Genomic DNA, 27,881 nt, shown 5'->3' on the forward strand with positions numbered 1-27,881 from the left:
CACTTTTCTCGTAAACAAAACGATCACAACAAAATGAAACTTTTAGAGTTCATGTATGCAAAAAAAATTGAAAATTGCAATAAATGTATGTGAAGAAAATTATTTCACGCACTAAAAATGAACTCCAAAGTTCTGTTATCCATGTAAGGGCAATTCCACTAGTAGAACCCCTAATAGCTTGGAGGAATTTTATAAGAAAGAGATTTCTAATTGATCCTAACATGTTTTAAATGTGGTGGATATGCATCCCAGAAACATGTTGAAGATGCAAATGACATAATGATCCAAAAATTTATAGTAGAAAATAATTAAATTTTCAAGTTAACGTGTGGTTGGATATTTACCAGAGCCAAACAACACACTTTTTGCCTATCCTTCGAAATCACATATACTTTTTGGAATTATCTCTCTTAACATTTGTGCATTTGCATTATGGATGTTCAATTTTTTTTCAAATCCAAACTGGTCCCACTTTTCTGGTAAATAAAATGATCACAACAAAATGAAAATTTTTGAAGTCATGTATGCAAAAAAAAATTGAAAACTATAATAAATATAAGTGATGAAAATTATTTGACGCACTAAAATTGAACTCCAAGGTTTTATTATCCATGTTTGGGAAATTCCACTAGTACAACACCAAATAACTTGGAAGAATTTTTTAAAAAACAGATTTCTAAATTATCCTAACATATTTTAAATGTGGTGGATATGCATGCCAGAAACATGAAGAAGATGCAAATGACCTAATGATCCAAAATTTTCAAGGAGTAGAAAAAAATTAAATTCTCAAGTTTATGTGTGGTTTGATATATACTGAAACCAAACAACCCACTTTTTACTTATCCTTATAAATCACAGATACATTTTGGAATTATCTCTCTCAGCATTTGTGCATTTCCATTTTGGTTGTTCAATTTTTTTATCAAATCAAAACTTGTCCCATTTTTCTCGTAAACAAAATGATCACAACAAAATGAAAATTTTAGAGTTCATGTATGCAAAAAAATTTGAAAACTATAACAAATGTATGTGAAGAAAATTATTTCACGCACTAAAAATGAACTCCAAAGTTTTGTTATCCTTGTTTTGGAAATTCCACTAGTACCACCCCTAATAGGTTGGTGGAATTTTATAAGAAAAAGATTTCTAATTGATCCTAACATGTTTTAAATGTGGTGGATATGCATGCCAGAAACATGTTGAAAATGCAAATAACCTAATGATCCAAAAATTTCAAGGTGTACAAAAAAATTAAATTCTCAAGTCAACCTGTGGTTTGATATTTACCGTAGCCAAACGACCCACTTTTTGCCTATCTTTCAAAATCAAAGATACTTTTTGGAATTATCTCTCTCGGCATTTGTGCATTTCCATCTTGGATGTTCAATTTTTTTTCAAATCCAAACTTGTCCACTTTTCTCGTAAACAAAACGATCACAACAAAATGAAAATTTTAGAGTTCATGTTTGAAATTTTTTTGAAAACTATCATAAATGTAAGAGAAGAAAATTATTTCATGCACTAGAAATGAACCCCAAAGTTTTGTTATCCATGTTTGGGAAATTCCACTAGTACAACCCCTAATAGCTTAGTGGAATTTTATAAGAAAGAGATTTCTAAATTATCCTAACATGTTTTAAATGTGGTGGATATCCATGCCAGAAACGTGAAGAAGATGCAAATAACCAAATGATCCAAAAATTTCAACGAGTAGAAAAAAATTAAATTTTCAACTTAATGTGTGGTTTGATATTTATCGTAGCCAAACAACCCACTTTTTGCCTATTCTTCAAAATCGCAGATACTTTTTTGAATTATCTTTCCCAGCATTTGTGCATTTCCATTTTGGTTGTTCAATTTTTTTTTCAAATCCAAACTTGTCCCACTTTTCTTTTATACAAAACGATCACAACCAAATAAAAATTTTAGAGTTCTTGTATGCAAAAAAAAATGAAAACTATAATAAATGTATGTGAAGAAAAATATTTCACGCACTAATAATGAACTCAAAAGTTTTGTTATCCATGTTTGGAAAATTCCACTAGTACAATCCCTAATAGCTTGGTGAAATTTTATAAGAAAGAGATTTTTATTTGATCCTAACATGTTTTTAACGTGGTGGATATTCATCCCAGAAACATATTGAAGATGCAAATGACCTAATGATCCAAAAATTTCAAGGAGTAGAAAAAATTAAATTCTCAAGTTAACGTCTGGTTGGATCTACAAGAACCAAACAACCCACTTTTTGTCTATCCTGCAAAATCACAGATACTTTTTGGAATTATCTCTCTCAGCATTTGTACATTTCCATTTTGGATGTTCAATTTTTTTTCAAATCCAAACTTGTCCTACTTTTCTTGTAAACAAAACGATCACAACAAAATGAAAATTTTAGAGTTCATGTATGCAAAAAAAATTGAAAACTATGATAAATGTAAGTGATTAAAATTATTTCACGTACTAAAAATGAACTCAGCAGTTTTGTTATGCATGTTTGGGAAATTCCACTAGTACAACCCCTAATAGTTTGGTGGAATTTTATAAGAAAAATATTTGTAAATTATGCTAACATGATTTAAATGTAGTGGATATGCATGCAGGAAACATGTTGAAGATGCAAATGACCTAATGATCAAAAAATTTCAACGAATAGAAAAAATTAAATTTCCAAGTTAACGTGTGGTTGGATATTTGCAAGAGCCAAACAACCCACTTTTTTCCTATCCTTCTAAATCACAGATATATTTTGGAATTATCTGTCTCAGCATTTGTGCTTTTCCATTTTCGATGTGCATTTTTTTTCAAATCCAAACTTGTCCCACTTTTCTCGTAACCAAAATGATCACAACAAAATGAAAAGTTTAGAGTTCATGTATGCAAAAGAATTTGAAAACTATAATAAATGTATGTGAAGAAAATTATCTCATGCACTAAAAATGAACTCAAAAGTTTACTTATCCATGTTTGGGAAATTCCACTAGTATAACCCCTAATAGCTTGGTGGAATTTTATAAGAAAGAGATTTCTAAATTATCCTAACATGTTTTCAATGTGGTGGATATGCATGTCAGAAACATTTTGAAGATGCAAATGACCTAATGATCCAAAAATTTCAAGGAGTAGAAAAAAATTAAAATCTCAAGTTAACGTGCGGTTTGATATATACCGTAGCCAAACAACCCACTTTTTACTTATCCTTCAAAATCACAAATACTTTTTGGAATTATCTCTCTCAGCATTTGTGCATTTCCATTTTGGTTGTTCAATTTTTTTTTCAAATCCAAACTTGCCCACTTTTCTCGTTAACAAAACGATCACAACAAAATGAAAATTTTAGAGTTCATGTATGCAAAAAAACTTGAAAACTATAACAAATGTATGTGAAGAAAATTATTTCACGCACTAAAAATGAACTCCAAAGTTTTGTTATCTATATTTGGGAAATTCCACTAGTCCAACCCCTAATAGCTTGGTGGAATTTTATTAGAAAGAGATTTCTAATTGATCCTAACATCGTTTTAAATGTGGTCGATATGCATGTTGAAAATGCAAATGACCTAATGATCCAAAAATTTCAAGGAGTAGAAAAAAATTAAATTCTCAAGTTAACGTCCGGTTGGATATTTACCAGAGCCAAATAACCCACTTTTTGCATATCCTTCAAAATCATAGATACTTTTTGGAATTATCTCTCTAGGTATTTGTGATTTTCCATTTTGGATGTTCAATTTTTTTTCAAATCCAAACTTGTCCATTTTTCTCGTAAACAAAACGATCAGAACAAAATGAAAATTTTAGAGTTCATGTTTGAAAAAACATTGAAAACTTTCATTAATGTAAGAGAAGAAAATTATCTCACGCACTAAAAATGAACTCCAAAGATTTGTTATCCATGTTTGGGAAATTTCACTAGTACAACCCCTAATATCTTGATGGAACTTTATAGGAAAGAGATTTCTAATTGATCCTAACATGTTTTAAATGTGGAGGACAAGCATGCACGAAAGATGTTGAAGATGCAAAAGACCTACTGATCCAAAAATTTCAAGGAGTAGAAAAAAATTAAATTCTCAAGTTAACGTGTGGTTTGATATTTACCGTAGTCAAACAACCCACTTTTTGCCTATCCTTCAAAATCACAGATACTTTTTGGAACTATCTCTATCAACATTTGTGCATTTGCTTTTTGGTTGTTCAATTTTTTTTTTCAAATCCAAACTTGTCCCACTTTTCTAGTAAACAAAACGATCACAAGAAAATGAAAATTTTAGAGTTCATGTATGCTAAAAAATTTGAAAACTATAATAAATGTAAGTGAAGAAAATAATATCACGCACTTAAAATGAACTCCAAAGTTTTGTCATCCATGTTTGGGAAATTCCACTAGAACAACCTCTAATAGCTTGTGGAATTTTATAAGAAAGAGATTTCCAATTGATCCTAACATGTTTTAAATGTGGTGGATATGAATGCCAGAAACATGTTGAAGATGCAAATGACCTAATGATCAGAAAATTTCATGGAGTAGAAAAAATTTAATTTCTCAAGTTAACGTCTGTTTGGATATTTACTAGAGCCAAACAACACACTTTTTGCCAAGCCTTCAAAATCACATATACTTTTTGAAATTATCTCTCTCAGCATTTGTGCATTTCCATTTTGGTTGTTCAATGTTTTTTCAAATCCCAATTGGTTCCCCTTTTCTCGTAAATAAAACGATCACAAAAAAATGAAAATTTTAGAGTTCATGTATGCAAAAAAATTGAAAACTACAATAAATGTAAGTGGTGAAAATTATTTCACGCACTAAAAATGAACTCCAATGTTTTATTATCCTTGTTTTGGAAATTCCATTACTACAACACCTAATAGCTTGGTGGAATTTTTTAAGAAAAAGATTTTGAAATTATCCTAACATGTTTTAAATGTGGAGGATATGCATGCCAGAAACATGAAGAAGATGCAAATGACCTAATGATCCAAAAATTTCAAGGAGTAGAAAGAAGTTAAATTCTCAAGTTAATGTGTGGTTTGATATATACCGTAGCCAAACAACGCACTTTTTTCTTATCCTTCCAAATCATAAATACTTTTTGGAATTATCTCTCTCAGCATTTGTGCATTTCCATTTTGGTTGTTCAATTTTTTTTTCAAATCCAAACTTGTTCCACTTTTCTCGAAAACAAAACGATCACAACAAAATAAAAATTTTAGAGTACATGTATGCAAAAAAATTTGAAAACTAGAACAAAGGTATGTGATGAAAATTATTTCACAAACTAAAAATGAACTCCAAAGTTTTGTTATCCATGTTTGGGAAATTCCACAAGTACAACCCCTAATAGCTTTGTTGAATGTTATAAGAAAGACATTTCTAATTGATCCCAACATGTTTTAAATGTGGTGGATTTGCATGCCAGAAACATGAAGAAGATGCAAATGACCTAATGATCCAAAACTTTCAAGGAGTAGAAAAAAATTAAATTCTCAAGTTAATCTGTGGTTTGATATATACCGTAGCCAAACAACCCACTTTTTACTTATCCTTCAAAATCACAGATACTTTTTGAAATTATCTGTCTCAGCATTTGTGCATTTCCATTTTGGTTGTTCAATATTTTTTTCAAATCCAAACTTGTCCCACTTTTCTAGTAAACAAAACGATCACAACAAAAAGAATATTTTAGAGTTCATGTATGCAAAAAAAATTGAAAACTATAACAAATGTATGTGAAGAAAATTATTTCAGTAACTAAAAATGAACACCAAAGTTTTGTTATCCACGTTTGGGAAATTCCACTAGTACAACCCCTAATAGCTTGGTTGAATTTTATAAGAAAGAGATTTCTAATTGATCCTAACATGTTTTAAATGTGGTGGATATGCATGCCAGAAACATGTTGAAGATGCAAATGACGTAATGATCCAAAAATTGAAAGGAGTAGAAAAAAATTCAATTCTCAAGTTAACGTGTGGTTTGATATTTACCGTAGCCAAACAACCCAGTTTTTGCCTATCCTTCAAAATCACAGATACTTTTTGGAATTATCTCTCTCATCATTTGTGCATTTCCATTTTGGTTTAGGGTTTTTTTTTCAAATCGAAACTTGTCCCACTTTTCTCGTAAACAAAACAATCACAACAAAATGAAAATTTTAGAGTTCATGTATGCAAAAAAATTTGAAAACTATAATAAATGTATGTGAAGAAAATTATTTCACGCACTAAAAATGAACTCCAATGTTTTGATATCCATGTTTGGGAAATTCCACTAGTACAACTCGTAATAGCTTGGAGGAATGTTATAAGAAAGCGATTTCTAATTGATCCTTACAAGTTTTAAATGTGGTTGATATCAATGCCAGAAACATGTTGAAGATGGAAATAGCCTAATGATACAAAAATTTCGAGTACAAAAAAATTAAATTCTCAAGTTAACGTGTGGTTTGATATTTACCGTACCCAAACAACCCACTTTTTGCCTATCCTTCAAAATCACAGATACTTTTTGGAATTATCTTTCTCAACATTTGTGCATTTCCATTTTGGTTGTTCAATTTTTTTTCAAATCTAAACTTGTCCCACTTTTCTCTTACACAAAACGATCACAACCAAATGAAAATTTTATAGTTGATGAATGCAAAAACAATTGAAAACTATAACAATTGTATATGATGAAAATTATTTCACAGACTAAAAATGAACTCAAAAGTTTATTTATCCATGTTTGGGAATTTCCACTAGTACAATCACTAATAGCTTGGTGGAATTTTATAAGAAAGAGATTTCTATTTGATCCTAACATGTTTTAAATGTGGTTGATGTGCTTGACAGAAACATGTTGAAGATGCAAATGACCTAATAATCCAAAAATTTCGAGTAGAAAAAAATTAAATTCTCAAGTTAACGTCTGGTTGGATATTTACCAAAGCCAAATAACCCACATTTTGCCTGTCCTTCAAAATCACAGAGACTTTTTGGAAGTATCTCTCTCAGCATTGGTGCATTTCCATTTTGGATGTTCAATTTTTTGTTAAATCCAAACTTGTCCCAGTTTTTTCGTAAACAAAACGATTACAACAAAATGGAAATTTTAGAGTACATTTAAGCATAAAAATTTGAAAACTATAATAAACGTATGTGAAGAAAGTTATTTCATGCACTAAAAATGAACTCGAAAGTTTTGTTATCCATGTTTGAGAAATTCCGCTAGTACAACCCCTAATAGCTTGGTGGAATTTTATAAGAAAGATATTTCTAATTGATCCTAACATGTTTTAAAGGTGGTGGATATGCATGCCAGATACATGTTGAAGATGCAAATGACCTAAAGATCCAAAAAATTCAAGGAGTAGAAAAAAATTTAATTTTCAAGTTAATGTCTGGTTGCATATTTACCAGAGCCAAACAACCCACTTTTTGCCTATCCTTCAAAATTACAGATTCTATATGGAATTATCTCTCTCAGCATTTGTGCATTTCCATTTTGGATGTTCAATTTTTTTCCAAATCCAAAATTGTCCAGCTTTTCTCGTAAACAAAACGATCACAACATAATGAAAATTTTAGAGTTCATGTATGCAAAAAAAATTGAAAACTATAAGAAATATAAGTGAATAAAATTCTTTTACGCACTAAAAATGAACTCCAAAGTTTTGTTATCTATGTTTGGGAAATTCAACTAGCACAACCCCTAATAGCTTGGTGGAATTTAATAAGAAAGAGATTTCGAATTCATCCTAACATGTTTTGAATGTGGTGGATATGCATGCCACACACATGTTGAAGACGAAAATGACATAAGGATCCAAAAATTTCTTGTAGAAAAAAACTAAATTTTCAAGTTAACGTGTGGTAGGATATTTACCAGAGCCAAACAACCCATTTTTTGCCTATCCATCAAAACACAGTTTCTTTTTGGAAATATCTTGCTCAGCATTTGTGCATTTCCATTTTGGATGTTCAAAAATTTTTCAAATCCAAACTTGTCCCACTTTTCTCATAAACAAAACGATCACAACAAAATGAAAATTTTAGAGTTCATGTATGCAAACAAATTTGAAAACTATAATAAATTTAAGTGATGAAAATTATTTCACGCATTAAAAATGAAATCCAAAGTTTGGTTATCCATGTTTGGGAAATTCCACTAGTACCACCCCTAATAGCTTGGTGGAATTTTATAAGAAAGTGATTTCTAAATTATCCTAAAATAAATTCCCAAGTTAACGTGTGGTTGGATATTTGCCAGAGCCAAACAACCCACTTTTTGCCTATCCTTCAAAATCACAGATACTTTTTAGAATTATCTCTCTTAGCCTTTGTGCATTTCCATTTTGGATGTTAAATTTTTATTCAAATCCAAACTCTTCCCACTTTTCCCATAAACAAAACGATCACAAAAAATTAAAATTTTAGAGTTCATATTTGAAAAAAATTGAAATCTATAATAAATGTAAGTGAAGAAAATTATGTCACGCACTAAAAATGAATTCCATTGTTTTGTTATCCATGTTTGGGAAATTCCACTAGTACAACCCCTAATATATTGATGGAATTTTATAAGAAAGAGATTTCTAATTGATCCTAACATGTTTTAAATGTGGTCCATATGCATGCGAGAAACAAGCTGAAGAGGCAAATGACCTAATGATCCAAAAAATTCTCAAGTTAACGTGTGGTTTCAAATTAGCCGTAGCCAAACAACCCACTTTTGCCTATCATTCAAAATCACAGATACTTTTTGGAATTATCTCTCTCAGGATTTGTGCATTTCCATTTTGGAAATTCAATTTTTTTTTCAAATCCAAACTTGTCCCACTTTTTTCGCAAACAAAACGATCACAACAAAATGAAAATTTTAGAGTTCATGTTAACAAAAAAAGTTGAAAACTAAAATAAATGTAAGTAATGAAAATTATTTCATGCACTAAAAATGAACTGCAAAGTTTTGTTATCCATGTTTGGGAAATTCCACTAGCACAACCCCTAATAGTTTGGTGGAATTTTATACGAAAGTGAAATCTAAACTATCCTAAAATGTTTTAAATGTGATGGATATGCATGCAGGAAACATGTTGAAGATACAAATGACCTAATGAACCAAAAATTTCAAGGAGAAGAAAAAAAAATTAAATTCTCAAGTTAACTTGTGGTTTGATATTTACCGTAGCCAAACAACCCACATTTTTCCTATCCTTCAAAATATAAGATACTTTTTGGAATTATCTCTCTCAGGATTTGTGCATTTCCATTTTGGTTGTTCAATATTTTTTTCAAATCCAAACTTGTCCCACTTTTCTTGTAAATAAAATGCTCACAACAAAATGAAAATTTTAGAGTTCAAGGATGAAAAAAAAATTGAAAACTAAAATAAATGTAAGTGATGAAAATTATTTCACGCACTAAAAATGAACTCCAAAGTTTTCTTATCCATGTTTGGGAAATTCCACTAGTGCAACCCCTAATAGCTTGGTGGAATTTTAAAAGAAAGAGATTTCTAAATTATCCTAACATGTTTTAAATGTGGTGGATATGCATGCCAGAAATGTGAAAAAGATGTAAATGACCTAATGATCCAAATATTTCAACGAGTAGAAAAAAATTAAATTCTCAAGTTAACGTGTGGTTTGATATTTACCGTAGCCAAACAACCCACTTTTTGCCTATCCTTCAAAATCACAGATACTTTTTGGAATTATCTTTTTCAGCATTTGCGCATTTCCATTTTGGTTATTCAATTTTTTTTTCAAATCCAAACTTGTCCCACTTTTCTAGTATACAAAAAAATCAGAACCAAATAAAAATTTTAGAGTTCATGTATGTGAAAAAATTTGAAAACTATAAAAAAAGTATCTGAAGAAAATTATTTCACGCACTAAAAATGAACTCAAAAGTTTTTTTATCCATGTTTGGGAAATTCCACTAGTACAATCCCTAATAGCTTGGTGGAATTTTATCAGAGAGAGATTTCTATTTGATCCCAACATGTTTTAAAAGTGGTGTATGTGCATGCTAGAAACATATTGAAGATGCAAATGACCTAATGATCCAAAAAATTTTAGGAGTTGAAAAAAAAAAATTCTCAAGTTAACGTCATGTTGGATATTTACCAGAGCCAAAAAACCCTCTTTTTGCCTATCCTTCAAAATCACAGATACTTTTTGGAATTACCTCTCTCAGCATTTCTGCATTTCCATTTTGAATGTTCAATTTTATTTCATATCCAAACTTGTCCCACTTTTCTCGTAAACAAAACGATCACAACAAAATAAAAATTTTAAAGTTCATGTATGCAAAAAAGTTTGAAAAAAATAATAAATGAAAGTGAAGAAAATTATTTCACACACTAAAAAATTAAATTTTCAAGTAAACGTGTGGTTGGATATTTACCAGAGCCAAACAACCCTCTTTTTGCCTATCCTTCAAAATTACAGATACTTTTTGGAATTATCTCTCTCAGCATTTGTGCATTTCCATTTTGGATGTTCAATTTTTTTTTTTAATGCAAACTTGTCCCTCTTTTCTCGTAAACAAAACGATCACAACAAAATGAAAATTTTAGAGTTCATGTAAGCCAAAAAAATTGAAAACTATTATAAATGTAAGTGATGAAAAGTATTTCACGCACCAAAAATGAACTCCAAAGTTTTGTTATCCATGTTTCGGAAATTCCACTAATACAACCCCTAATAGCTTGGTGGAATTTTCGAAGAAAGTGATTTCTAAATTATCCTTAAATGTTTTAAATGTGGTGGACATGCATCCCAGAAACATGTTGAAGATGCAAATGACTTTATGATCCAAAAATTTCAAGTAGTAGAAAAAAATTAAATTCTCAAATTAACGTGTGGTTTAATATTTACCGTAGCCAAACAACCCACTTTTTGCCTATCCTTCAAAACCAAAGATACTTTTTGGAATTATCTCTCTCAGAATTTGTGCATTTCCATTTTGGTTGTTCAATTTTTTTTTTCAAATCCTAACTTGTCCCACTTTTCTCGAAAACAAAACGCTCACAAGAAAATAAAAATTTTAGAGTTCATGGATGCAAAAAAAATTGAAAACTATAATAAATGTAAGTGATGAAAATTATTTCACGCACTAAAAATGAACTCCAAAGTTTTGTTATCCAGGTTTGGGAAATTCCACTAGTACAACCCCTAATAGCTTGATGGAATTTTATAAGAAAGAGATTTCTAATTGATCCTAACATGTTTTAAATGTGGTGGATATGCATGCATGAAACATATTGAAGATGCAAATAGCCTAATGATACAAAAATTTTAAGAAGTAGAAAAAATAAATTCCCAATTTAACGTGTGGTTAGATATTTTCTAGAGCCAAACAACCCACATTTTGCTTATGCTTCAAAATGAAAGATACTTTTTGGAATTATCTCTCTCAGCCTTTGTGCTTTTCCATTTTGGACGTTAAATTTTTTTTTCAAAACCAAACTTGTCCCACTTTTCTTGTAAACAAAACGATCACAACAAAATGAAAATTTTTGAGTTCATGTTTGAAAAAAATATGAAAACTATAATAAATGTAAGTGAAGAAAATTATTTCACGTACTAAAAATGAACTCCAAAGTTTTGTTATCCATGTTTGGGAAATTCCACTAGTACAACCCCTAATAGCTTGATGGAATTTTATAAAAAAAGGATTTCTAATTGATACTAACATGTTTTAAATGTGGTGGATATGCATGCCAGAAACATGCTGAAGATGCAAAAGACCTAACGATCCAAAAATTTCAAGGAGTAGAAAAAAATTAAATTCTCTAGTTAATGTGTGGTTTCATATTTGTCGTAGCCAAACAACCCACTGTTTGCCTATTCTTCAAAATCACAGATACTTTTTGGAATTATGTCTCTCAAGATTTGTGCATTTCCATTTTGGATGTTCAATTATTTTTCAAATCCAAACTTGTGCCACGTTTCTCGTTAAAAAAATGATCACTACAAAATGAAAATTTTAGGGTTCATGTTTGAAAAAAATTTGAAAACAGTAATAAAAGTAAGTGAAGAAAATTATTTCACGCACTAAAAATGAACTCCAAAGTTTTATTATCCATGTTTCGAAAATTCCACTAGTACAACCCCTAATAGCTTGGTGGAATTTTATAAGAAAGAGATTTCTAATTTATCCTAATATGTTTTAAATGTGGTGGATATGCATGCTAGAAACATGTTGAAGATGAAATGACCTAATGATCAAAAAATTTAAGGAGTAGAAAAAAATTAAATTCTCAAGTTAACGTCTGGTTGGATATTTACCAGAGCCAAACAACCCACTTTTGGCCTTTCCTTCAAAATCACACATACTTTTGGGAATTATCTATCTCACACTTGTGCATTAGAATTTTGGATGTTCTATTTTTTTTTCAAATGCAAACTTGTCCCACTTTTCTCGTAAACAAAACGATCAAAACGAAATGAAAAATTTAGAGTTCATATATGCAAAAAAATTGAAAACTATAATAAATGTAAGTGAAAAAATTATTTCACGCTGTAAAAATGAACTCCAAAGTTTTTTTATCGATGTTTTGGAAATTCCACTAGTACAACCCGTAATAGCTTGGTGGAATTTGATAAGAAAGAGATTTCTAATTGATCCTAACAAGTTTTAAATGTGGTGGGCATGCATGCTTGAAACATGTTGAAGATGCAAATGACCTAATGATCCAAAAATTTCAAGGAGTAGATAAAAATTAAATTTTCAAGTGAACGTCTGGTGGGATAATTATTTACCAGAGCCAAACAACCCATTTTTCCCCTATCCATCAAAATCACAGATACTTTTGGGAATTATCTCTCTCAGCACTTGTGCATTTCCATTTTGGATGTTCAATTTTTTTTCAAATCCAAACTTGTCCCACTTTTCTCGTAAACAAAATGATCACAACAAAATGAAAATTTTAGAGTTCATGTATGCAAAAAAATTTGAAAACTATAACAAATGTTTGTGAAGAAAATTATTTCACGCACTAAAAATGAACTCTAAAGTTTTGTTATCCATGTTTGGGAAATTCCACCACTACAACCCCTAATAGCTTGGTGGAATTTATTAAGAAAGAGATTTCTAATTGATCCTAACATGTTTTAAATGTGGTGGATATGCATGCCAGAAACATGTTAAAGATGAAAAATATATAATGATCCAAAAATTTATAGTAGAAAAAAATTAAATTTTCAAGTTAATGTGTGGTTGGATATTCAACAAAGCCAATAAACCAACTTTTTGCCTATCCTTCAAAATCACAGATACTTTTTGGAATTATCTCTCTAAGCATTTTTGCATTTCCATTTTGGATGTTCAACTTTTTTTGAATCCAAACGTGTCCCAGTTTTCTAGTAAACAAAATGAACACAACAAAATAAAAATTTTAGAGTTCATGTATGCATAAAAAATAGAAAAATTTTATAAATGTAAGTGATGAAAATTATTTCATGCACTAAAAATGAACTCCAAAGTTTTGTTATCCATTTTTGGGAAATTCCACTAGTACAACCCCGAATAGCTAGGTGGAATTTTATAAGAAAGAGATTTCTAAATTATCGTAACATGTTTTCAATGTGGTGGATATGCATGCCAGAAACATGTTGAAGATGCAAATGACCTCATGATCCAAAAATTTCAATGAGTAGAAAAAAATTAAATTCTCAAGTTAACGCGTGCTTCCAGATTTGTCGTAGCCAGACACCCCACTTTTTGCCTATGCATCAAAATCACATATACTTTTTGGAATTATCTCTCTCAGGATTTGTCCATTTCCATTTTGGATGTTCAATTTTTTTTGAAATCCATACTTGTCCAACTTTTCTCATAAAAAAACGATCACAACAAAATTAAAATTTTAGAGTTCATGTTTGAAAAAAAATTGAAAACTATAATAAATGTAAGTGAAGAAAATTATTTCACACACTAAAAATGAACTCCAAAGTTTTGTTATCCATGTTTGGGAAATTCCACTAGTACATCCCCTAATAGCTTGGTGGAATTTGATAAGATTGAGATTTCTAATTGATCCTAACAAGTTTTAAATGTGGTGAATATGCATGCTGGAAACATGTTGAAGATGCAAATGACCAAATGATCATAAAATTTCAAGGAGTAGAAAAAATTAAATTCTCAAGTTATCGCATGGTTTCAGATTTGCCGTAGCCAAACAACCCACTTTTTGCCTATCCATCAAAATCACAGATACTTTTTGGAATTATCTCTCTCAAGATTTGTGCATTTCCATTTTGGATGTTCAATTTATTTTCAAATCCATACCAGTCCCACTTTTCTCGTAAACAAAACGATCACAAGAAAATTAAAATTTTAGAGTTCATGTTTGAAAAAAATTTGAAAACTATAATAAATGTAAGTGAAGAAAATTATTTCAGGCACTAAAAATGAACTGGAAAGTTTTGTTATCGATGTTTGGGAAATTCCACTAGTACAACCCCTAATAGCTTGGAGGAATTTGATAAGAAAGAGATTTCTAATTGATCCTAACAAGTTTTAAATGTGGTGGATATGCATACTAGAAACATGTTGAAGATGAAAATGACATAATGATCCAAAAATTTCATGGAGTAGAAAAAAATTAAATTCTCAAGTTAACGTCTGGTGGGATAATTACCAGAGCCAAACAACCCACTTTTTGCCTATCCATCAAAATCACAGATACTTTTGGAAATTATCTCTCTCAGCTCTTGTGCATTTCCAAACTTGTCCCACTTTTCTCGTAAACAAAACGATCACAACGAAATGAAAAATTTAGAGTTCATCTATGCAAAAAAAATTGAAATATATAATAAATGTATGTGACAAAAATTATTTCACACACTAAAAATGAACTCCAAAGTTTTGTTATCCATGTTTGGGAAATTCCACTAGTACAACCCTAATAGCTTTGTGGAATTTAGTAAGAAAGCGATTTCTAATTGATCCTAACATGTTTTAAATGTGGTGGATATGCATGCCAGAAACATGTTAAAGATGCAAATGATATAATGATCCAAAAATTTCTTATAGAAAAAATTAAATTTTGAAGTTAACGTGTGGTTGGATATTCACCAGAGCCAAACAACCTACTTTTTGCCTATCCTTCAAAGTCATAGATACTTTTTGGAATTATCTCTCTAAGCATTTTGGCATTTCCATTTTGGATGTTCAATTTTTTTTTTTGAATCCAAACTTGTCCCAGTTTTCTCGTAAACAAAACGATCACAACAAAATGAAAATTTTAGAGTTCATGTATGCATAAAAATTTGAAAACTATTATAAATATAAGTGATGAAAATTATTTCATGCACTAAAAATGAACTCCAAAGTTTTGTTATCCATGTTTGGGAAATTCCACTAGTACAACCCCTAATAGCCTGGTGGAATTTTATAAGAAAGAGATTTTTAAATTATCCTAAATTGTTTTCAATGTGGTGGATATGCATGCCAGAAACATGTTGAAGTTGCCAATGATGTCATGATCCAAAAATTTCAATGAGCAGAAAAAAATTAAATTCTCAAGTTAACGTGTGGTTTGATATTTACCATAGCCAAACAACCCACTTTTTGCCTATCATTCAAAATCACAAATACTTTTTGGAATTATCTCTCTCAGCATTTGTGCATTTCCATTTTGGTTGTTCAATTTTTTTTCAAATCCAAACTTGTCCCACTTTTCTCGTAAACAAAACGATCACAAAAAAATCAAAATTTAAGAGTTCATGTATGCAAAAAATTTGAAAACTATAATAAATGTAAGTGAAGAAAATTATTTCACACACTAAAAATGAACTCCAAAGTTTTGTTATCCATGTTTTGGAAATTCCACTAGTACAACCCCTAATAGCTCGGTGGAATTTTATAAGAAAGAGATTTCTAATTGATCCTAACTTGTTTTAAATGTGGTGGATACGCATGCCAGAAACATGTTGAAGATGCAAATGACCAAATGATCTAAAAATTTCAAGGATTAGAAAAAAATTAAATTCTCAAGTTAACGTCTGGTTGGATATTTACCCGAGCCAAACAACCAACTTTTTGCGAATCCTTTAAAATCATAGATACTTTTTGGATTTATCTCTCTCAGCATTTGTGCATTTCCATTTTGGATGTTCAATTTTTTGTCAAATCCAAATTTATCCCACTTTTCTCGTAAACAAAACGATCACAACAAAATGAAAATCTTTGAGTTCATGTGTCCAAAAAAAATTGAAAACTATAATAAATGTAAATGATGAAAATTATTTCACGCACTAAAAATGAACTCGAATGTTTTGTTATCCATGTTTGGGAAATTCCACTAGTACAACCCCTAATAGCTTGGTGAAATTTTATAAGAAAGAGATTTGTAAATTATCCTAATATGTCTTAAATGTGGTGGATATGCATGCATGCAATAAACATGTTGAAGATGCAAATGACCTAATGATCCAAAAATTTCAACAAGTAGAAAAAATTAAATTCCCAAGTTAACGTGTGGTTGGATATTTACCAGAGCAAAACAACCCACTTTTTGCCTATCCTTCGAAATCACAGATACATTTTGGAAATATCTCTCTCAGCATTTGTGCATTTCCATTTTGGATGTTCAATTTTTTTTCAAATCCAAACTTGTCCCACTTTTCTCGTCAACAAAACGATCACAACAAAATGAAAATTTTGGAGTTCTTGTTTGAAAAAAAATTGAAAAATATTATAAATGTAAGTGAAGAAAATTATTTCACGCACTAAAAATGAACTCCAAAGTTTTGTTACCCATGTTTGGGAAATTCCATTTGTACAACCCCTAATATCTTGATAGAATTTTATAAGAAAGAGATTTCTAATTGATCCTAACATGTTTTAAATGTGGTGGATATGCATGCCAGAAACATATTGAATATGCAAATGACCTAATGATGCAAAAAGTTTAAGAAGTAGAAAAAAATAAATTCCCCAGTTAACGTGTGGTTGGATATTTGCTAGAGCCAAACAACCCACTTTTTGCCTATCCTTCAAAATGACATATAATTTTTGGAATTATCTCTCCCAGCCTATGTGTTTTTCCATTTTGCATGTTAAATTTTTTTTCAATTCCAAAATTGTCCCACTTTTCTCGTAAACAAAACGATCACAACAAAATGAAAATTTTAAAGTTCATGTTTGAAAAAAATATGAAAACTATAATAAATATAACTGAAGAAAATTATTTCACGTACTAAAAATGAACTTCAAAGTTTTGTTATCCATGTTTGGGAAATTCCACTAGTACAACCCCTAATAGCTTGGTGGAATTCTATAAGAAAGAGATTTCTAATTGATCCTAACATGTTTTAAATGTGGGGGAAGCATGATGGAAACATGTTGCAGATGCAAATGACCAAATTATCCAAAAATTTGAAGAAGTAGAAAAAAATTAAAATCCCAATTTAAGGTGTGGTTTGATATTTACCAGAGCCAAATAATCCAGTTTTTGCCTGTGCTTCAAATTCACATATACTTTTTGGAATTATCTCTCTCAGCATTTGTGCATTTCCTTTTTGGATGTTCAATTTTTTTTCAAATCGAAACTTGCCCCACTTTTCTCGTTAGCAAAACGATCACAACTAAATGAAAACTATAATAAATGTATGTGAAGAAAATTATTTCACGCACTAAAACTGAACTCCAAAGTTTTGTTATCCATCTTTGGGAAATTCCACTAGTACAACCCTAATAGCTTGGTGGAATTTTATAAGAAAGAGATTTCTAATTGATCCTAACATGTTTTAAATGTGGGGGTATGCATGCAAGAAATATGTTGAAGATGCAAATGACCTAATTATCAAAAATTTGGAGTAGAAAAAAATTAAATTCCCAATTTAACGTGTGGTTTGATATTTACCAGAGCCAAATAACCCACTTTTTGCCAATTCTTCCAAATCACAGTTACTTTTTGGAATTATCTCTCTCAGCATTTGTGCATTTCCTTTTTGGATGTTCAACTTTTTTTTAAATCGAAACTTGTCCCACTTTTTTCGTTAGCAAAACGTTCCCAACTAAGTGAAAACTTTGGTGTTCATGTATGCAAAAAATTTGAAAACTATAATAAATGTATGACAAGAAAATTATTTCACGCACTAAAAATGAACTCCAAAGTTTTGTTATCCATCTTTGGGAAATTCCACTAGTACAACCCCTAATAGCTTGGTGGAATTTTTCAAAAAAGAGATTTCTAATTGATCCTAACATGTTTTAAAGGTGGTGGATATGCATGCCAGAAACATGTTGAAGATGCAAATGACCTAATGATCAAAAATTTTCAAGAAGTAGAAAAAAATTAAATTCTCATGTTAACGTGTCCTTCGATATTTACCAGAGCCAAACAACCACTTTTTGCCAATCATTCAAAATCACATATACTTTTTGGAATTATCTCTCTCAGCATTTGTGCATTTCCATTTTGGATGTTCAATTTTTTTTTCAAATCCAAACTTGTCCCTCTTTTCTTGTAAACAAAACAATCACAACAAAATTAAAATTTTAGAGTTCATGTATGCAAAAAAATTTGAAAACTATAATAAATGTAGGTGAAGAAAATATTTTCACGCACAAAAAATGAACTCCAAAGATTTGTTATCCATGTTTGGGAAAATCCACTAGTACAACCCCTAATAGCTTGGTGGAATTTTATATGAAAGAGATTTCTAATTGATCCTAACATGTTTTATATGTGGTGGATATGCAAGCCAAAAACATGTTGAAGATGCAAATGATATAATGATCCAAAAATTTCAAGTAGTAGAAAAAAATTAAATTCTCAAGTTAACGTGTGGTTGGATAATTACCAGAGCCAAACAACCCACTTTTTGCCTACCCTTCAAAATCACAAATACTTTTTGGAATTATCTCTCTCAGCATTTCTGGATTTCCCTTTTGGATGTTTAATTTTTTTTCAAATCCAAACTTGTCCCATGTTTCTCATAAACAAAACAATCACAACAAAATGCAAATTTTAGAGTTCATGTATGCCATAAGAATTGAAAACTATAATAAATGTAAGTGAAGAAATTATTATACACACTAAAAATGAACTCCAAAGTTTTGTTATCCATGTCTGGGAAATTCCACTAGTACAACCCCTAATAGCCAGGTGGAATTTTATAAGAAAGAGATTTTTAATCGATCCTAACATGTTTTAAATATGGATAAGCATGCCTGAATTTTTCTGAAGATGCATCTGACCTAATGAGCCAAAAATTTCAAGGAGTAGAAAAAAATTAAATTCTCAAGTTCACGTGTGGTTGGATATTTACCAAAACCAAACAACCCACTTTTTGCGTATCCTTCAAAATCACAGATACTTTTTGGAATTATCTCTCTCAGCATTTGTACATTTCCATTTTGGATGTTCAATTTTTTTTCAAATCCAAACTTGCCCCACTTTTCTCGAAAACAAAATGATCACAAACAAATGAAAATTTTAGAGTTCATGTATGCAAAAAAAATTGAAAAATAAAATAAATGTAAGTGAAGAAAATTACTTCACGCACTAAAAATGAACTCCAAAGTTTTGTTGTCCTAGTTTGGGAAATTCCACTAGTACAACCCCTAATAGCTTGGTTGACTTTTATAAGAAAGATATTTCTAATTGATCCTAACATGTTTTAAATGTGGTGGATATGCATGCCAGAAATATTTTGAAGATGCAAATGAACTAATAATCCAAAAATTTCAAGGAGTAGAAAAAAATTAAATTCTCAAGTTAACGTGTGCTTATCCTTCAAAATCACAGATACTTTTTGGAATTATCTCTCTCAGTAGTTGTGCATTTCCATTTTGGATGTTCAATTTGTTTTTCAAATCCAAACTTGTCCTACTTTTCTCATATACAAAACGATCACAACAAAATGAAAATTTAAGATTTCATGTTTGCAAAAAAAAATTTAAACTATAATAAAGTTAAGTGATGAAAATTATTTCACGCACTAAAAATGAACTCCAAAGTTTTGTTATCCCTGTTCGGGAAATTCCACTAGTACAACCCCTAATAGCTTGGTGGAATTTTTGAAGAGAGAGATTTCTAAAAGATCTTAACATGTTTTAAATGTGGTGGATATGCATGCTAGAAACATGTTGAAGATGCAAATAACCTAATGATCCAAAAATTTCAAGGAGTATAAAAAAATAAAATTCTCAAGTTAACGTGTGGTTGGATATTTACCAGAGCCAAACAACCCACTTTTTCCCTATCCTTCAAAATCATAGATACTTTTTGGAATTATCTGTCTCAGCATTTGTGCATTTCCATTTTGAATGTTCAATTTTTTTTGAAATCCAAACTTGTCCCACTTTTCTTGTAAACAAAACGATCACAACGAAATGAAAATTTTAGAGTTCATGAATGCAAAAAAATTTGAAAACTATACTAAATGTAAATGAATAAAATAATATCACGCACTAAAAATGAACTACAAAGTTTTGTTCTCCTTGTTTGGGAAATACAACTAGTACAACCCCTAGTAGCTTGGTGGAAATTTATAAGAAAGATATTTCTAATTGATCCTAACATGTTTTAAATGTGGTGGATATGCATGCCAGAAACATGTCGAAGATACAAATGAACTCATGTACCAAAAATTTCAAGGAGTAGAAAAAAATAAATTCATTAGTTAACGTGTGCTTTATATTTACCGTAACCAAACAACCCATTTTTTTCCTATCCTTCAGAATCACAGATACTTTTTGGAATTATCTTTCTCAGCATATGTGCATTTCCATTTTGGATGTTCAATTTTTTTAAAATCGGAAGCCTTCCCACTTTTCTCGTAAACAAAACGTTCACAACAAAATGAAAATTTTACAGTTCATGTTTGGAAAAATTTTTGAAAACGATAATAAATTTAAGTGAAGAAAAAATTTTCACGCACTAAAAATGAACTCCAAAGTTTTGTTATCCATGTTTGAGAAAGTCGACTAGCACAACCCCTAATAGTTTGGTGGAATTTTATAAGAAAGAGAATTCTAAATGATCCTAACATGTTTTAAATGTGGTGGATATGCATGCTAGAAACATGTTGAAGATGCAAATGACCTAATGATCCAAAAATTTAAAGGAGTAGAAAAAAATTAAGTTCTCAAGTTACATTGTGGTTGGATATTTACGAAAGCAAAACAACCAACTTTTTGCCTATCTTTCGAAATCACAGATACTTTTTGGAATTATCTCTCTGAGCAATTTTGCATTTCCATTTTGGATGTTTAATTATTTTTCAAATCCAAACTTGTCCCACTTTTCTCATAAACAAAACGATCAAACCAAAATGAAAATTTAAGAGTTCATGTAAGCAAAAAAATTTGAAAACTTTAATAAATGTAAGTGATGAAAATATTTCACGCACTAAAAATGAACTCCAAAGTTTTGTTATCCATGTTTGGGAAATTCCACTAGTACAACCCCTAATAGCTTGGTGGAATTTTATATGAAAGAGATTTCTAAATTATCCTCACATGTTTAAATGTGGAGGATATGCATGCCAGAAACATGTTTAAGATGCAAATGACCAAATGATCCCAAAATTTCAAGGTGTAGAAAAAAATTAAATTCTCAAGTTAACGTGTGGTGTTATATTTACCGTAACCAGACAACCCACTTTTTCCCTATCCTTCAGAATCACAGATACTTTTTGGAATTATCTCTCTCAGTATTTGTGCATTTCCAAACTTGTCCCATTTTTCTCCAAAGTTTTGTTATCCATGTTTGGGAAATTCTTCTAGTACAACCTTTTATAGCTTGGTGGAATTTTATATGAAAGAGATTTCTAATTTATGCTAAAATGTTTTAAATGTGGTGGATATGCATGCCAGAAACATGTTGAAGATGCAATGGACATAATGAACAAAAAATTTCTAGTAGAAAAAAATTAAATTTTCAAGTTAACGTGTGGTTGGATATTTACCAGAGCCAAACAACCAACTTTTTGCCTATCCTTCAAAATCACAAATACTTTTTGGAATTATCTTGCTCAGCATTTGTGCATTTCCATTTTGAATGTTCAATTTTTTTCAAATCCGAACTTGTTCCATTTTCTCGTAAACAAACCGATCACAACAAAATGAAAATTTTAGAGTTCATGCATGCAAAAAAATTTGAAAACTATAATAAATGTAAGTGATGAAAATTATTTTACGCACTAAAAATGAACTCCAAAGTTTTGTTATACATGTTTGGGAAATTCCACTAGTGCAAACCCTAATAGCTTGGTGGAATTTTAAAAGAAAGAGATTTCTAAATTCTCCTAACATGTTTTAAATGTGTTGGATATGCATGCCAGAAACATGTTGAAGATGCAAATGACCTATGGATCCAAAAATTTGAAGGAGTAGAAAAAAATAAATTCTCAAGTTAACGTGTGGTTTGATATTTACCGTAGCTAAACAATCCACTTTTTGCCTTTACTTCAAAATCATAGATACTTTTTGGAATTATCTCTCTCAGCATTTGTGCATTTCCATTTTGGTTGTTAAATTTTTTTTTCAAATCAGAACTTGTCCCACTTATCTCGTAAACAAAATGATCCCAACAAAATGAAAATTTTACAGTACATGTATGCGAAAAAGTTTGAAAACTATAATAAATGTCTAGGAAATTCCACTAGTACAACCCCTAATATCTTGGTGGAATTTTATAAGAAAGATTTTTACTTGATCCTAACATGTTTTAAATGTGGTGGATATGCGTGCAAGAAACATGTTGAAGATGCAAATGAGCTAATGATCCAAAAATTTATTGTAGAAAAAAATTAAGTTCTCAATTTAACATCTGGTTGGATATTAACCAAAGCAAAACAAGCCACTTTTTGCCTATCCTTCAAAATCACAGATACTTTTTGGAATTATCTCTCTCAGCATTTGTACATTTCCATTTTGGATGTTCAATTTTATTTTCAAATCCAAACTTGTCCCACTTTTCTCGTTACCAAATTGATCACAACAAAAATTAAAATTTTCGAGTTCAAGTTTACAAAAAAATTTGAAAACTATAATAAATGTGAGTGAAGTAATTTATTTCAGGCACTAAAAATGAACTCCAAAGTTTTTCTATCCATGTTTGGGAAATTCCACTAGTACAACCCCTAATAGCTTGGTGGAATTTAATATGAAAGAGATTTCTAATTGATCCTAACATGTTTTAAATGTGGTGGATATGCATGCCAGAAACATGTTGAAGATGCAAATGACATAATGATCATAAAATTTGTAGTAGAAGAAAAATAAATTTTCAAGTTAACGTGTGGTTGGATATTTAGTAGAGCCAAACAACCCACTTTTTGCGTATCCTTCAAAATCACATATATTTTTTGGAATTATTTTCCTCAGCATTTGTGCATTTCGATTTTGGATGTTCAATTTTTTTTAAAATCCAAACTTTTCCCACTTTTGCCATAAACAAAACGATCACAACAAAATGAAAATTTTAGAGTTCATGTATGCAAAAAAATTTGAAAAGTATGATAAATGTAAGTGATGAAAATTATTTCACGCACTAAAAATGAATTCCAAAGTTTTGTTATCCATGTTTGGGAAATTCCACTTGTACAACCCCTAATAGCTTGGTCGAATTTTACAAGAAAGAGATTTCTAAATTATCCTAACATGTTTTAAATGTGGTGGATATACATGCCAGAAACATGTTGAAGATGCAAATGACCTAATTATCCAAAAATTTCAAGAAATAGAAAAAAATTAAATTCTCTAGTTATCGTGTGGTTTGATATTTATCGTAGCCAAACAACCCACTTTTTGCCCATCCTTCAAAATCACATATACTTTTTGGAATTATCTCTCTCAGCATTTGTGCATTTCCATTTTGGTTGTTCAACATTTATTTCAAATCCAAACTTGTCCCACTTTTCTCGTAAACAAAACAACCACAACAAAATAAAAGTTTTAGAGTTCATGTATGCGAAAAGATTTGAAAACTATAATAAATGTATGTGAAGAAAATTATTTCACGCACCAAAAATGAACTCAAAAGTTTTGTTATCCATGTTTGGGAAATTCCACTAGTACAACCCCTAATAGCTTGGTGAAATTTTGTAAGAAAGAGATTTCTATTTGATCCTAACATGTTTTAAATGTGGTGGATATGCATGCTAGAAATATGTTGAAGATGCAAATGACCTAATGATCCAATAATTTCGAGTAGAAAAATATTAAATTCTCAAGTAAACGTTTGGTTGGATATTTACCAGAGCCAAACAACCCACTTTTTTCCTATCCGTCAAAATCACATATATTTTTTTGGATTGATCTCTCTTAGGATTTGTGCATTTCCATTTTGGATTTTTTTTCTTCAAATCTAAACTTGCCCCACTTTTCTCGTAAACAAAACGATAAAAAAAAAATGAAAATTTTAGAGTTCATGTATGCAAAAAAAATAGAAATCTATAATAAATGTAAGTGAAGAAAATTATTTCACGCACTAAAAATGAACTCCAAAGTTTTGTTATCCATATTTGGGAAATTCAACTAGTACAACCCCAAATAGCTTGGTCGAATTTTATAAGAAAGAGATTTCTAAATTATCCTAACATGTTTTAAATGTGGTGGATATGCATGACATAAACTTGTTGAAGATGCAAATGAGCTAATATCCAATAATTTCAAGGAGTAGAAAAAATTAAATTCCCAAGTTAACGTGTGGTTGGATATTTGCCGGAGCCAAACAACCCACTTTTTGCCTATCTTTCAAAATCACAGTTACCTTTTGGAACTATCCCTCTCAGCATTTGTGCATTTCCATTTTGGATGGTCAATTTTTTTTCAAATCCAAACTTGTCCCACTTTTCTCGTAAACAAAACGATCACAACAAATTGAAAATTTTAGAGTTCATGTTTGCCAAAAAATTGAAAACTATAATAAATGTAAGGGAAGAAAATTATTTCACGCACTAAAAATGAACACCAAAGTTTTGTTATCCATCTTTGGGAAATTCCACTAGTACAACCCATTATAGCTTGGTGGAATTTTTTAAGATAGAGATTTCTAAATGATCCTAACATGTTTTATATGTGGTGGATATGCATGCCAGAAACATGTTTAAGATGCAAATAACCTAATGATCCAAAATTTTCAAGGAGTAGAAAAAAGTTAAATTCTCAAGTTAACGTGTGGTTGGATATTTACAAGTGCCAAAGAACCCACTTTTTGCCTATCTTTCAAAATCACAGATACTTTTTGGAATTATCTCACTCAGCATTTGTGCATTTCCATTTGGATGTTCAATTTTTTTTCAAATCCAAACTTATCCCACTTTTCTCGTAAACCAAACAATCACAACAAAATGAAAATTTTAGAGTTCATGTATGCAAAAAATTTTGAAAACTATAATAAAAGAAAGTGAAGAAAATTATTTCACGCACTAAAATTGAACTCCAAAGTTTTGTTATCCAAGTTTGCGAAATTCCACTAGTACAACCCCTAATAGCTTGGTGGAATTTTATAAGAAAGAGATTTATAATTGATTCTAACATGATTTAAATGTGGTGGATATGCATGCCAGAAACATGTTGAAGACGCAAATGACCTAATGATCCAAAAATTTCATGTAGTAGAAAAAAATTAAATTCTCAAGCTAACGCGTGGTTGGATATTTACCAGAGCCAAACAACCCACTTTTTGCCTATCCTACAAATTCACAGATACTTTCTGGAATTATCCCTCTCAGTATTTGTGCATTTCCATTTTCGATTTTTGATTTTTTCTCAAATCCAAACTTTTCCCACTTTTCTCGTAAACAAAACGATCACAATAAAATGAAAATTTTAGAGTTGATGTATGGAAAAAATTTGAAAACTATAAATGAAGTATATGAATAAAATTATTTCACGCACTAAAAATAAACTCCAAAGTTTTGTTATCCAAGTTTGCGAATTCCACTAGTATAACCCCTAATATCTTGGTGGAATTTTATAAGAAAGCGATTTCTAATTGATACTAACATGATTTAAATGTGGTGGATATGTATGCCAGAAACATGTTGAAGACGCAAATGACCTAATGGTCCAAAAATTTCATGGAGTAGAAAAAAATTAAATTCTCAAGTTAACGCGTGGATATTTACCAGAGCCAAACAACCCACTTTTTGCCTATCCTACAAATTCACAGATACTTTTTGGAATTATCCCTCTCTGTATTTACGCATTTCCTTTTTGGATGTTCGATTTTTTTTCAAATCCAAACTTGTCCCACTTTTACGTAAACAAAACAATCACAACAAAATGAAAATTTTAGAGATCATGTATGAAAAAAATTTGAAAACTATAATAAATGTAACTGAAAAAAATTATTTCATGCACTAAAAATGAACTCAAAAGTTTTGTTATCCATGTTTTGGAAATTCCACTAGTACAACCCCTTATAGCTTGGTAGAATTTTAAAAGAAAGAAATTTCTAATTGATCCTAACATGTTTTTAATGTGGTGGATATGCATCCCAGAAACATGTTGAAGATGCAAATGACCTAATGATCCAAAATTTTCAAGGAGTAGAAAAAAATTAAATTCTCAAGTTAACGCGTCGTTGGATTTTTGCCTGAGCCAAACAACCCACTTTTTGCCTATCTTTCAAAATCACAGATACTTCTTGGAATTATCTCTCTCAGCATTTGTGCATTTCTATTTTGGAGGTTCGATTTTTTTTCAAATACAAACCTGTCCCACTTTTCTCATAAACAAAACGATCACAACAAAATGAATTATTAGAATTCATGTATGCAAAAAAATTTGAAAACTATAATCAATGTAACTGAAGAAAATTATTTCACGCACTAAAAATGAACTCCAAAGTTTTGTTATCTATGTTTGGGAAATTCTACTAGTACAACCCCTAATAGCTTGGTGAAATTTTATAAGAAAGAGATTTCTAATTGATCCTAACATGTTTTAAATGTGGTGGATATCCATGCCAGAAACATGTTGAAGATGAAAATAACGTAATGATCCAAAAATTTCAAGGAGTAGAAAAAAATTAAATTTTCAAGTTAACGTGTGGGTAGATATTTACCAGAGCAAAACAATCCACTTGTTGGCTATCCTTTAAAATCAAAGATACTTTTTGCAATTATCGCTTTTGGCCTTTGTGCATTTCCATTGTGGATGTTCAACAAAAGGTTCACAACAAAATGAAAATTTAAGAGTTCATGTATGCAAAAAAATTTGAAAACTATAATAAATGTAAGGGAAGAAAATTATTTCATGCACTAAAAATGAACTCCAAAGTTTTGTGATCTATGTTTGGGAAATTCCACTAGTAGAACCCCAAATAGGATGGTGGAATTTTATAAGAAAGAGATTTCTAATTGATCCTAACTTGTTTTAAATGTGGTGGATATGCGAGCAAGAAACATGTTGAAGATGCAAATGAGCTAGTGATCCAAAAATTTCGAGTAGAAAAAAATTAAATTCTAAACTTAACGTGTGGTTGGATATTTACAGGAGCCAAACAACCCTCTTTTTGCCTATCCTTCAAAATCACAGATACTTTTTGGAATTATCTTTCTCAGCATTTGTGCATTTCCATTTTGGATGTTCAATTTTTTTTCAAATCCAAAATTGTCCCACTTTTCTTGTGAAAAAAACGATCTTAACAAAATGAATATTTTTGAGTTCATGTTTGCAAAAAAAATTGCAAACTATAATAAATGTAAGTGAAGAAAATTATTTCACACACTAAAAATGAACTCCAAAGTTTTCTTATCCATGTTTGAGAAATTCCCCTAGTACAACCCCTAACAGCTTGGTGGAATTTTATAAGAAATAGATTTCTAATTGATCCTAACATATTTTAAATGTGGTGGATATGCATGTTAGAAACATGTTGAAGCTGCAAATTACCTAATGATCAAAATTTTCAAAGA

This window comes from Aristolochia californica, unplaced genomic scaffold (assembly GCF_029961685.1).
Source record: "Aristolochia californica isolate CCGP_79_NKW_82.1479 unplaced genomic scaffold, dmAriCali1.0.hap1 SCAF_15, whole genome shotgun sequence".
In the NCBI taxonomy this organism is placed as follows: domain Eukaryota; kingdom Viridiplantae; phylum Streptophyta; class Magnoliopsida; order Piperales; family Aristolochiaceae; genus Aristolochia; species Aristolochia californica.